At 41.8% G+C, this 13,350-nt stretch overlaps 1 protein-coding gene across 3 annotated transcripts in view; it reads right to left on the bottom strand.

Annotated features, from left to right (window-relative positions):
- rffl (ring finger and FYVE-like domain containing E3 ubiquitin protein ligase) overlaps window positions 1-12,435 on the bottom strand; it is a 90,453-nt gene extending 78,018 nt beyond the window's left edge. For all 3 annotated transcript variants that reach the window (XR_014620739.1, XM_084335385.1, XM_084335384.1), the window contains exon 1: window positions 12,193-12,435. The gene's annotated coding sequence lies outside the window, so the exon portion shown is untranslated. The remainder of the gene's footprint in view (window positions 1-12,192) is intronic.
- Window positions 12,436-13,350: the final 915 nt, after the last annotated feature.

The raw sequence follows: 13,350 nt of genomic DNA on the forward strand, positions 1-13,350 counted from the left end.
AAAATACTATTCTGATCAAATATTGGTGTGTTTTTGCTTTTTGGGCATGTTGTGTAGCTGCTTATTTGGGTTCGCTCCCTAAAGTAGTTTGTTTCCTACACTTTGCGCCCTTCAGCACACTCCTCTTAGGAGTAGGGATGCCCCCCGGACCCCGGTTTTAAACGGGAACCGGTACTATATTAGAAAATACCGGAGTATTTATAAGCTCCGACGTCCTCGGTACTGCTATCGATACTCTAGAGAAATTATTATTATTATTATTATTATTATTTAAAAGTTGCGAACGATCTCTCCTCTCTCTGTCTCTGCACGAGAAGCGAGTCGCAGCGAGTCATTATTACACACACTCCTCGCGAGTCGCGCTACACATACATACGGGTACTCCTTAATGAAAGCGCTGTCAATAGTATGCAGCTGCAGCACGTCAGACCGCAGCGCTTACAAGCCCCGCACATACAAGCCCCGCACACCTGATGTGCTGCAGCTGGAAGCATCTCAGCGCTGTCTCCGTGCTGACGCGCGCTGCACACAGACACAGACAGCTCTGCATGGACTGAGTCGTGATGGCGGATAGAGCGAAGCGTTCACAAGTGCAACAAAACATTTGCCAGTAAGGGTGGCAATACGAGCAATCTATCAAAACATTTGTTTGCAAAACACTATATTAGTTTGCAGAAATGCACGTATTCGACTGCCTTGCGCGCAGTGTCCCATCTGCATCCACGTCCACTGCAGCCGGTAAGCCAAGATACGGAGTTTCCTAGGCTAATAACGAATTATTACAAATAGGCTAATAAACAAAATAATTGTTTAGCTACAAATACTACAATCTAAAAACTTTTTATAGATCGTCAAGCTGAGGTCAGCCACCAATGTGTCCCAGTGAGCCCACCACACATCATCCCTCTACCTCCACCACCCAAAGTCCTTTCTCCCTAGCAGCTAGAGGAAAGATGACAGAGGATAGGGTGAACGAGTGTCACAGGGCTGTGACAAAGTTTGTTGTCAAAGGCCTGCACCCGTTCTCTACAGTGGAGTCCAAGGACTTTAGGTAACAACTAATCATTCAGTGTATATCGTTTTTTTTGTATACATAGTTGTCTAACTTGTCTGTTGTTGTTATAAGTTATTATTGAAGCAGCTATTCCCACCACTCCACACAAATTTACAATAATTCAATCATTTCTAATCTTTACTGTAGGGAGATGACCAATGCTCTCAACTGCAAATATAAAAATCATAAAAAAATTATCAAAAAGAACCGATAAGAGTATCGATAAAGTACCGAACCGTTAAGCAGTATCGATAGGAGTAGTAGTATCGATAAAATCCTAACGATACCCATCCCTACTTAGGAGCCAGGTGAGCATGTTTGTGTGCTCATTCTCTGGGGCAATATCCATTCTACACACTTTGATGTCTTTTGGAACAATAGTATTTGAGCAAAGTGGAGGAAAGTACCTCCTCTGCATGTGTATGGAAGATCATAAGGGCCGGTGTCAGGGTTCGAAATTAACGGGGGCTTGGGGCAAAATGCCCTCGAAAAAATTGACCAAATGCCCTCGAAAATCAGTTAAGGGGGGCAAAAAAAGCCCCCGACAGTTTACTAATTATATATATAATTATGCTCTACAGTGCGAGCATTTCCCTCGTATTGCCCCTAATAATATGTGTGTGTGCAAACCGGAAAAATCATTTACTTGCAGTGTGCGAGACAGACGAGTGATTGTGAAGATTACAAAACAGCTCCGCTGTTAATAGTTCAGATTGAAACTGGACTGAAATTCAGTTTTTGGGTGGAATGTTTGTTCTAGGGATGCACCGATATGAAAATTGGCCGCCGATACCGATACCGATTGTTCAACTAACACTATCGGCCGATACCGATATTTGTATATAAGTATTTGTAAAAAAAATCTTTTTTTTTAATGAAACTACTGTATATTTGTATGTGTATGTTTGTATTTGTAGGCCTCTTTACTTACTTAAAAAAAGGAAACATCAAGAAATATGTTTATGGTATCACTATCTCTCTCCCAGTATCGTCTTGCGGCCTGCAGAGGGATACTATTTTCTCAACCAGAGCTTTCAACCAATGCAATGGAACCATTCTTGCGGCCTGCAGCGGGATACTATTCTCTCAACCAGAGCTTTCAACCAATGCAATGGAACCATTTTGATTGACAGTCGATTCGGCCAATTACGCCACACCGCTAGCACCCACCTCCTGCTGTCCTTACCACCAATCGGCAAGCGTTTATACATTTTTCTACTTCCGGGCATGCCGCCATTGTTCTGTTTGCGAGAGCAGAAGAACACACTTAACGTAGCTACGTTAGCTGCCCGGCGCCCGCCGACCGGCGCTCCACGCATGACCAAATGAGACATAATGATTTTACTGCAACAAATGTTATAATAAAACAAAGCCTTTCTATACATTTGTCTGGTTGAAAACTTTATTAACAGATTGGGCCTAACAAAAATAATAGTTGGTTTCAGGTTGGTTGTCAGTTTGGCCATGGGTAGGTAGGGAATTTATTTTATTTTATTTTTTTATTTTATTCTTTCCCACGGCGACTATGGATAGGGAATTTCTTTATTTAATTAAAATGTTCACAACAACATGGATGCATGTACTCTGCCAGCATGTTTAATATCCATAATACTAAATGTTTGACTAAGATTTCTATGAAACTTTATTCTTAAAAAAAAAAAAAAAAATCGGATTTTTTTTTTTTTTTTTTTTTTTTTTAAATATATAATTTTTTTTAAAAACTCATAAAATATATTGGGTCGCACCTAAATCGGCAGGGTCGGTCGGCAACCTGAAACCAACCATTATTTTTGTTAGGCCTTGCAGAATGTGTAGTTGGGTACGGAATGAGCAACGGAATGGAACCGAGCTATGAACGGACTAACGGAGTAATGCCTTGTTTACTGCTATCTTCGGGTAAATAATATGCTTGTTATTGAACGTGTAACACTTCATTTTAACAGCAGATACTTTCTTAAATGCCATCTTCCCGAGAGAGGGTGTTGACGGGGAGTTGTGTTATTAATAGCATTGAACAGCTAACCGAAAGCTAGCGTTAACTATTGTTAAAGGTTTAGCCATAACGTTACCTTGGCTAAAGTTGGGGCTATTCATAATAATGGCTGCAGACCTGCAAGCAAAGTACAGCAAGTTGACAAAGGAGTATTCCAACGCAAATCACATTTTCACCAGTAACGTAAGTCTTGCATCTCCCGGTAGCTAATGAACGGACTCGGAGTAATGCCTTGCTGCTATGGGTAATAATAATATGCTGATGTTATTGTCCGTGTAACACTAACTATATAACGCTAATGCCACAAAACGAATGCCTTGTTAATCATAAGTACTAGTTACTTTGATGCAGTAGCTTGTGTGTGTGTGTGGGGGACGGCGGGCGTTGTGCAGATAGGTCGCGAGTGAACTTTTTTTTTTGTGCCTTTTGACGCTACACAAATTGATGGGTATTTATCGGCGACTGCTATCGGCACATTTGAGCTTATCGGCCGATACCGATACCCGACCGATATATCGGTGCACCCCTAGTTTGTTCCAAGGAGGAGGGAGGCGGGGCCCGCTGCGTGTTACAGGCACTTGAGAGGTGCTGCGATCACAGAGAGAGCGCTCTGCTCTCATCAAGCATTACACTGCTATCTTAACGTTAGCAAGCTAAGCATCTGCATAGCGCGACCTGTGTAACGTTAAGTAACTTGTGTTCGGCGGGGAAAGACCATTCCATTTGTAACACAACTCCAAAAGAATAACATCCAAATCCGATCCCGATGCGCATTTCCTTCATTCCACAGCGCTGAGCGCGCAACGTATTTCATTGATCGATCTGGCCAGAGCCTATACTCACAAACGTTGCGTGTGTGGGGTTTTTCATCAATTTGAAACAAGCCTCTTGACTGTTGGAATTAGGGATGTTAAAAATAAAATATCTAATAATATTATTCAATATTAGACATTCATTGATCCAGAGGCAACCGGTTATTATATCAAGACAACAACACAACTTGCCCTCACTCAGGGACAATAATATTTAATCTATTTAGATAGAGTATGTATGTATTATTTACAGATAATTGAAGGTACCTCAAAACATGAAACCAAGCCATGATGTCACACATCGTGTGCGTGTGTGTGTGTTACTTGAACAATTGTCACTGTGCTCCTAAATTTCTGTATGCTCCTAAATTTGTATTTAGATTTTATTTATTAACATTTTATTTAGGAGCACATGTGCTCCTTGGGAAAAAGGTTAGCGTAGAGCCCTATATATGGAGACATTAACATTACGTTATCAAACATAGGGACGAAGACTGTAAAAAAAAGTGTCAAGAATGTTTTATAATCTTTATGTTAATTTTCATTATAAAAATGTTGTGCCCCCGAAATACAAAAAAAAGCCCCCGAAAAGCAATTAAGGGGGCAAAAAAAAGCCCTTGAAAAAAAATGTTAATTTCTAACCCTGGCCGGTGTTCTCTCCACTATACCTATACCGAATATTTAAAGAAGCTGGACAGACAGGCATTTTCAGTTGAAACTAGTAAGCCATTTGGTGTTCCCCTTTGCTCCGGGCTAAAATCCAAAAGTGTGGCGTAGTCCAGAGTTGTAATTACAGTAGCCAGTGGCTAGTGCTACAGATACATTCATTCAGATGGCCAGTCAAATAGTCCAGTAGGCATACTAGGCATACATTTTCCCACAGCATGCAGGGTTATGCATGGAAAATTGGGATCACTCACGCACGGACGAACGGTCTGGCAGGGACGTTTGGTCACATTGCATGCGCAGGTAGTGCTGTGGGTCTGCACAGCTCCTTGCTTGTTTTTTTGTATGATTAGTTAAAAAGGCCAACAGGATATTGGTTTTGCCTTCGCCAATATAATTCAAATCAAATTTATTTGTAGAGCCCGCAATCACACGTTAAGGCCTAACAAAATTAATAGTTGGTTTCAGGTTGGTTGTCAGTTTGGCCATGGGTAGGTAGGGAATTTATTTTATTTTATTTTTTTATTCTTTCCCACGGCGACTATGGATAGGGAATTTCTTTATTTAATTAAAATGTTCACAAGAACATGGATGCATGTACTCTGCCAGCATGTTTAATATCCATAATACTAAATGTTTGACTAAGATTTCTATGAAACTTTATTCTTTTTTTTTTAACTCATAAAATATATTGGGTCGCACCTAAATCGGCAGGGTCGGTCGGCAACCTGAAACCAACTATTAATTTGGTTAGGCCTAATGTCCCCATTGACTGGACAAGTCATGAAGAAACATCACAATAAATAAAGAACAAAAAAACCATCATGAAATCCATTACATGAAACATCTTTACTTGCATTCATCATTTTCTGTTGGCCAGTTGCAAATTAGTTGAACTTGATTTTCAACTTTTTTTGAAAAGAGCTCCCCCTCTCACACCCTTCAGTATCGATATCACCCGCCCCCCCCCCCCCCACCCTACACAGCAGAATACACCCCCCTAACCCGCCAAAACCAACTCGACCCCACCCCCAGCCTACTAGCATCATTAACAGCCAGGTGCAGAAGCAGCTCTCCAGGATCAGTGTGAACAAAGCCACCATGACACCAACCCTAACCCTTTTCGAGACTGTGATGCACACCAACATGGTTGGACGAGTGAATATACCGTCCCTTATACGACCATTAGAAAATCCTACAATTAAGTCTGTCTTGCTTTTCTCTATCAAAATGCTTGTCGTACAGGTGTTGCAAAAAAAGTTCAAAGGTACTCACAGCTGCACAAGGGTTTCGGACAGACAAATGCTAGGGTTTGAAAGCTTGGCGATGCTAATAAACATTTTAAATATTTTTTATAAACTGATCAACACGGCTCAAAACTGCTTTATTTCCGTATCACCAGTACCCCAGAGTACTCAAGGTGTGCTGGTGGTGGACTTGAGGAGAGGCAAGAAGAGGCCCCCATCACCATACGAGGGGAGGAGATGGTGGACACCTACAAGTTCCTGGGAATACACTTGAACAGTAGACTGAACCACCAAGGTCCTCTACAGGAAGAGACTGCAGCCATTTTACCAGTCTGTGTCCTCCTCTTCGCTTTAGTATGCTGGGGGGGGGGCAATATGTTAGAAAGGCTCCATAATGGGAGTCAAATTGGAGGTGGTGGCCGAGAGGGGACAAGGAAAAACTGGACGTCACGCTATACTAGAAAATCCCTCCCACCCCCTCTATGAGAAGAGCTAGCCAAAATGAGGAGAATGTTCAGCCATAGACTTATCCCAACATGACACACCACCTCACCTCAGCCAATAAGCCATCAGGCTTCACAACTGTAGGCATGGACTGTTGCCAGTTGCTGGAGAGCTAACGGCTGGTGAACTTGAGAACTGTTAGGACTATCCAACTATTAATAATAAACACTGCACGGACTCTGGTGCAGCGTGTTACTGCATTATGGACCATCATCATCACCATTACTACTGAGTGACTCTACTACTGTTGTACTATGTTCTATTAATATTATTATGACCTATTCTACCTGGTCTTTATCCAAAGCGACATCCAAGTTCTGTACAACACAGGGAACAAAATAAGCACCCGCCAAGCTAGGGCTGGGCGATAAAACGATAACTATCGCAATAAATTATTTCCTCGAAATAAACATGAAACGTGGTTGCAAAGTTTCGATATATCGATTTTCCAAGCTTGGATATGAGCACACGCACTAACAACCAATCAGTGAAGGAGATGGCGACAGGGAAGGAGACACGCGGTGCACCTCTGGGAGTCTGGGTAGTAAACAAGGCTGGCTAGGATCATTAGCTTGCACGCCGCTATTTTATAGTTTACGTGCCGAGTGGGTGTGTGGCGTGAATTCTGAGGCCACGGTTAGAGTAGTGTGGGGTATGGGGTGGACGTCGTTGCAATGTATTGGGGCGGAACGGAGTATTTTAGGGTGATTTTAGTACATTGTCGTGGGATACACCGCTTGCTCTGGCTAACTGTGTTCCATTCTTATAATGCATATGATCCAGTGGCGGTAGGTTGCCCCCTGGTGGAATATAAGAATCTATGCACTGGGGTAGAAGAACGTGCGCGGACTGATGACGACATCAACTCGAGACATTCACAGCAGCAAAACAAGTCTATTAATAGCCCGTCCATCGGCGCCGGGCATAAGAAGTTAATTAAACTTGACAGAAATTATATCGACGATAATTATCGATATAGAGTTATATTAAAATAATTTTATAATTTTAGCGCGATAAAGTTTTTGGCCATATCGCCCAGTCCTACGCCAAGCGCCAATGGCCTGTAGATTTAAGGTTTGGCGAGTAAAAATGAGAGGTCTGCCCGCCACCTGGCGTGTAGTTCATAATATCGATACTCTTATTTTGAAAATCCTGTGCGGGTCTCATTTCCGCCCCAAGCGCAGCTCCAGTCATAATATCAGTTCGGTTCATATGATACTCTTATTTTGAAAAAACCCTGTGGCAACTCGACGAGTCATATCCGCCCAGTCCGTGCTATTGTCTGCGGCGCAGGTCGGTCAAGCAGAGGAGCAGCGCTACACAGCAGTGCGGCTATTTTGCGATCCGAAATAAGTCTGTGGTGTTTTTTTCCCTCACAACGGGTCAAATTAGGGATGCACCGATATGAAAATTGGCCGCCGATACCGATTGTTCAACTAACACTATCGGCCGATACCGATATTTGTATATTTGTATATAAGTATTTGTAAATTTTTTTTTTTTTTTTATTTTTTTTTTTTTTTAATGAAACTACTGTATATTTGTATGTGTATGTTTGTATTTGTAGGCCTCTTTACTTACTTAAAAAAAGGAAACATCAAGAAATATGTTTATGGTATCACTATCTCTCTCCCAGTATCGTCTTGCGGCCTGCAGAGGGATACTATTTTCTCAACCAGAGCTTTCAACCAATGCAATGGAACCATTCTTGCGGCCTGCAGCGGGATACTATTCTCTCAACCAGAGCTTTCAACCAATGCAACCATTTTGATTGACAGTCGATTCGGCCAATTAAGCCACACCGCTAGCACCGACCTCCTGCTGTCCTTACCACCAATCGGCAAGCGTTTATTAATTTTTCTACTTCCGGGCATGCCGCCATTGTTCTGTTTGCGAGAGCAGAACACACTTAACGTAGCTACGTTAGCTGCCCGGCCCGCCGACCGGCGCTCCTCGCATAACCAAATGAGACATAATGATTTTACTGCAACAAATGTTATAATAAAACAAAGCCTTTCTATACATTTGTCTGGTTGAAAACTTTATTAACAGATTGCAGAATGTGTAGTTGGGTACGGAATGAGCAACGGAATGGAACCGAGCTATGAACGGACTAACGGAGTAATGCCTTGTTTACTGCTATCTTCGGGTAAATAATATGCTTGTTATTGAACGTGTAACACTTCATTTTAACAGCAGATACTTTCTTAAATGCCATCTTCCCGAGAGAGGGTGTTGACGGGGAGTTGTGTTATTAATAGCATTGAACAGCTAACCGAAAGCTAGCGTTAACTATTGTTAAAGGTTTAGCCATAACGTTACCTTGGCTATTCATAATGCAGCAATAATGGCTGCAGACCTGCAAGCAAAGTACAGCAAGTTGACAAAGGAGTATTCCAACGCAAATCACATTTTCACCAGTAACGTTACTGTCTTGCATCTCCCGGTAGCTAATGAACGGACTCGGAGTAATGCCTTGCTGCTATGGGTAATAATAATATGCTGATGTTATTGTCCGTGTAACACTAACTATATAACGCTAATGCCACAAAACGAATGCCTTGTTAATAATAAGTAGTTACTTTGATGCAGTAGCTTGTGTGTGTGTGTGGGGGACGGCGGGCGTTGTGCAGACAGTGCAGGTAGGTCGCGAGTGAACTTTTTTTTTTTGCCTTTTGACGCTACACAAATTGATGGGTATTTATCGGCGACTGCTATCGGCACATTTGAGCTTATCGGCCGATAGCAGTCAACAAGGCACTTATCGGCCGATACCGATACCCGACCGATATATCGGTGCACCCCTAGGTCAAATGCATCTAACACGCTTTGCATCGTCGCCATTCCTTTATGCCCACATCGCCCGAAATGAACGTTAAGTTAGCGTAAGCTAACAAGCTAATCCTGATCAGAGGCAGAGCCAGACTGGGGAAAGGGTGTGTGTGTGTGTGTGCGTGTGTTTGGAAAGACGATGAAGTCAGTCAGGACTGGAGTATATTATAGTAAACTGAGGATTACTGAGGATGGACACTGGACAGATAATGTTGATATTCAAATATAAAAAAGTTTCGAGAGGAGTGGAAGTTTGAAGACAGACTAGTAGGGATGCCCCCCGGACCCCGGTTTTAAACGGGAACCGGTACTATATTAGAAAATACCGGAGTATTTATAAGCTCTGACGTCCTCGGTACTGCTATCGATACTCTAGAGAAAATTATTATTATTATTATTATTATTATTATTTAAAAGTTGCGAACGATCCTCTCTCTGTCTCTGCACGAGAAGCGAGCCGCAGCCAGCGAGTCAATTATTACACACACTCCTCGCGAGTCGCTCGCTAGTGCTACACATAGACATACGGGTACTACATACGGGTACTCCTTAATGAAAGTGCTCCCCGACGCCCCGTGCTATAGCGCGCGGCACACAGACAGCAGCTCTGCATGCACTGAGTCGTGATCATGGCGGATAGAGCGAAGCGTTCTAAAGTATGGATATACTTTACAAGGGTCAATGCCGACAATGCACGTTGCCACAAGTGCAACAAAACATTTGCCAGTAAGGGTGGCAATACGAGCAAATCAATTTATCAAAACATCTGTTGGCAAAACATGATATTAGTGTGCAGAAATGCGCGTATTCGACTGCCTTGCGCGCAGTGTTCCATCTGCATACTGCAACCGTAACCCAAGATACGGAGTTGCCTAGGCTAATAACGAATTATTACAAATAGGCTAATAAACAAAACAATTGTTTAGCTACAAATACTACAATCTAAACTTTTTATAGATCGTCAAGCTGAGGCGTCAGCCACTATGTCCCAGCCCAGTGAGCCCAGGGCCACCACACATCCTCCCTCTACCTCCCTCCACCACCCAAAGTCCTTTCTCCCTAGCAGCTAGAGGAAGGATGACAGAGGATAGGGTGAACGAGTGTCACAGTTCTGTTAGCCTTTTGCATTTGTTGTTTATTATAAAAAGTCTATAATTCAGAGTCAGACACATTTAAAACATTGTTGCTGCTGTTGCTGAAGAAATTATATTAATTTATTATATTTATTTATAAAGTTATATAAAAGAACATTGCTGCTGCTGTTGCTGAAGAAATTATATTTATTTATAATACTTATTTATAAAGTTGTATTTATAAATAATAAAGCAATGTTGATTCTGTTCTTAATTAATTGTCTTTTTTTCTTGCAAAAAAATAACCAAAAAGAACCGATAAGAGTATCGATAAAGTACCGAACCGTTAAGCAGTATCGATAAGAGTAGTAGTATCGATAAAATCCTAACGATACCCATCCCTACAGACTAGACAGTCAATATGATGCAGGGGTGGTGAGTTGAAACAGTGTGAATGAATGAAAACTTTATTGAACAGATTGCAGAATGGGTAGAATACAGTACGGCTCAATACACACAATTGTTAAGGGGATGCAGACCAGAGAAAGACGTTTGTCTTGTTTACATCAGGGTCCCCCATTGTGTGTGTGTGTCACTCCCAACCGACCCCACTTCTATGTTTCAATAAACTATTTGCATTTAAAACTATTAACGCTGACTCATTCTTTCAGTCCACTCAAAATTATGCTAATATTCCTTATGTTGTTTATGATATTAATTGAAAATAGCATATGAGTATTATAGTAATAATAACACATGGCGATATACTAAAAAGCTATTTATAATTTTTGGCTGGTAGTTTTTCAAGTCAAAAAGTTAAGTTTGTTCCCAACACGTCAGCAGGAAGGGTACAACTCTGGCAGCTATGGGCATTGTCGAACTTGAGTGCTACAGCCTTGCGTGCAAAGTAGTATAGACATATTAGCATAGTAGGTAGTACTATAGGCAAGGCAGTTTCCTTAGTATCAAAGTGCATAATAGTAGAAGACAGTACAAAGGTTCGTAAGATCTGGCAACACAGTCAAGAGAAACAAAGAGGCACATACAGCAGGAAGCCTGGAACAGGTTTTTAGCTGTACCAGATTAGCATCTAGTATCCATTCAATGTCTGTGCTCAGTCTCGGTCTGTCATCATTGATTGAAAACTTTATTAACATACTGCAGAATGGGTACAGTACAGCTCAATACATACAATTGTTAAGGGGATGCAGACCAGAGAAAGATTTTCGTCTTGTTTACATCAGGGTCCCCCATTTTCAATTCATCATATGTGACTCATGGCTCAAATGAGAACAGCTGAGGAGGGCGGCTGGTCAACGTAGCCAAATAGAATACCAGTAACAAACTAAACACAGTTAGCTTACCAGCTAGTTAACTATTAGTTGTATGTACCAATCCGAGCAGAGGACATGTGGTGAAGAGAGACACGTCAGGGGAGAAACTTCCTGTGAGTTTCGCCTCAGTTCGGGCTGGTGATGATGACAATAACAACATCCTCTCGAAGTTAGTTTAACTTCGGAGTTACGTTCACGTTTCTGAACACACTAAAATGCATCATTAGTCCACTTATATCTTACATCTATGTGAAATAAAATACAATAATCTAGACCGTTAGCTAACGCTACCACCACAATGGCATGTTCCACTTCACAACAATCATTTAGGTCAAAACTCACTTTGTTACCAGCGAGATTCTATTGATAAAGTGTGTTAGGAGGACAAACCCAATTAAAGCAGTTAATTAACTCTACTTGCCAGCTAGTTATCTAACTAACGTTACTCGTTAGCTCAGTTAATTGGTTAACGTTAGCTGTTAACTACCGTTAGCTAGGTCAGCAATAGACAAGACGTGAAAGTGAAAGTCTACTGTAGCGTTACTTCGAAAGTTAACGTTGTGATATTATTAACCGAACATTAGATTAGTTCGTAACGTTTAATTCAGTACACTTTACCTAGCCTGGCACATTTAAGTTACAACAAGCCACATCGAGCCCATGTTTTGTGAACTCACCTCTGGCCACGGAACACAGTGGAGAGGTGTTTTATGATCCTCGTCTCGGAACAAACAAACAAGTAGCAGGGTGGTGTGTTAGCTAGCTAACGTTATCGCGGACATTCGCTACTAGTTGACTTGACAAAAAAACATAACGTAACGTCGGATAACTTTTGGAAACCTATCCGTGAATATCGTTGGAGAAAGTTGTATAAAAGAAAATGTTGACAACTTTTGAACAATGAACGTCGAGCTCGCTTGTTGTTACTAACTTGTACAGTGGAACCAGGAAGGAGGATAGTTTCACTCGCTCGACACTCGCCCCGCCCCTCGCTGCAGGAACAACCAACCGGCGGGTTCCAATAGGGGATATCTGCAGAGCCGCAAGCCCAACGTCTGGGCGGGGCTTCGGGGCTTGTACTAGGTTTGAGGCGGGGCTTCGGAGCTTGTACTCGGTTTTACTGTGCGTACAAGCCCAGAAGACCCGCCTCAAACCTAGTACAAGCCCCGAAGCCCCACCCAGACGTTGGGATTGCGGCTCTGCAGATATACCCTACTCGCGGGTTCATCACCAGGAGGTTGTCATCAACACGAGGAGCAGCAGAAACACTTCTGTCCCAGTGCAGACAAGTTTGACTTCTTTCGTCAATGGTTTGGCGTCCTCTGTCGGATGAAGAGTGATGCAAAGTTTTCAAGTTTGTTTATTATTTTGTCATAATAAAAATACAGAATACTTTATGATGAAATGCTTGTTTCTGTATGAGCCCCGGCTGAGAGTGTGCTACATACAGTAACAAAAGTAAGTTAAAAAAAAAGTTATTGAAGTAAGTAAAGGAATATTCAGTCAATATACATACAATATGTAAATACAGAGTTAAATTAGTAACAGTGAGGTACAATGCAGAAATGAGATGAGGTACAAAACTTAGGTAAGGTGCAAATTAGGTATGAATGTAGTGCAAATCTCTTTAATAATAGATCAATATAAAGTGTGTTAAAGTGTCTAAAGTGAGTGGTAAGGTGAGTGTTTGTTCAAAGTGAGTGTGTACATGTGGATGTGTGTGACACACTGTCTACACTCACTGCAGTGCACACACATCCACATGTTTCGATGATGGATTGTTATAGTGTCATTGAGCATCCTGATGGCCTGGGGATAGAAGCTCCTTCTGAGTC

This window comes from Notolepis coatsorum (assembly GCF_963971535.1).
Source record: "Notolepis coatsorum genome assembly, chromosome: 1".
NCBI classification, from domain to species: domain Eukaryota; kingdom Metazoa; phylum Chordata; class Actinopteri; order Aulopiformes; family Paralepididae; genus Notolepis; species Notolepis coatsorum.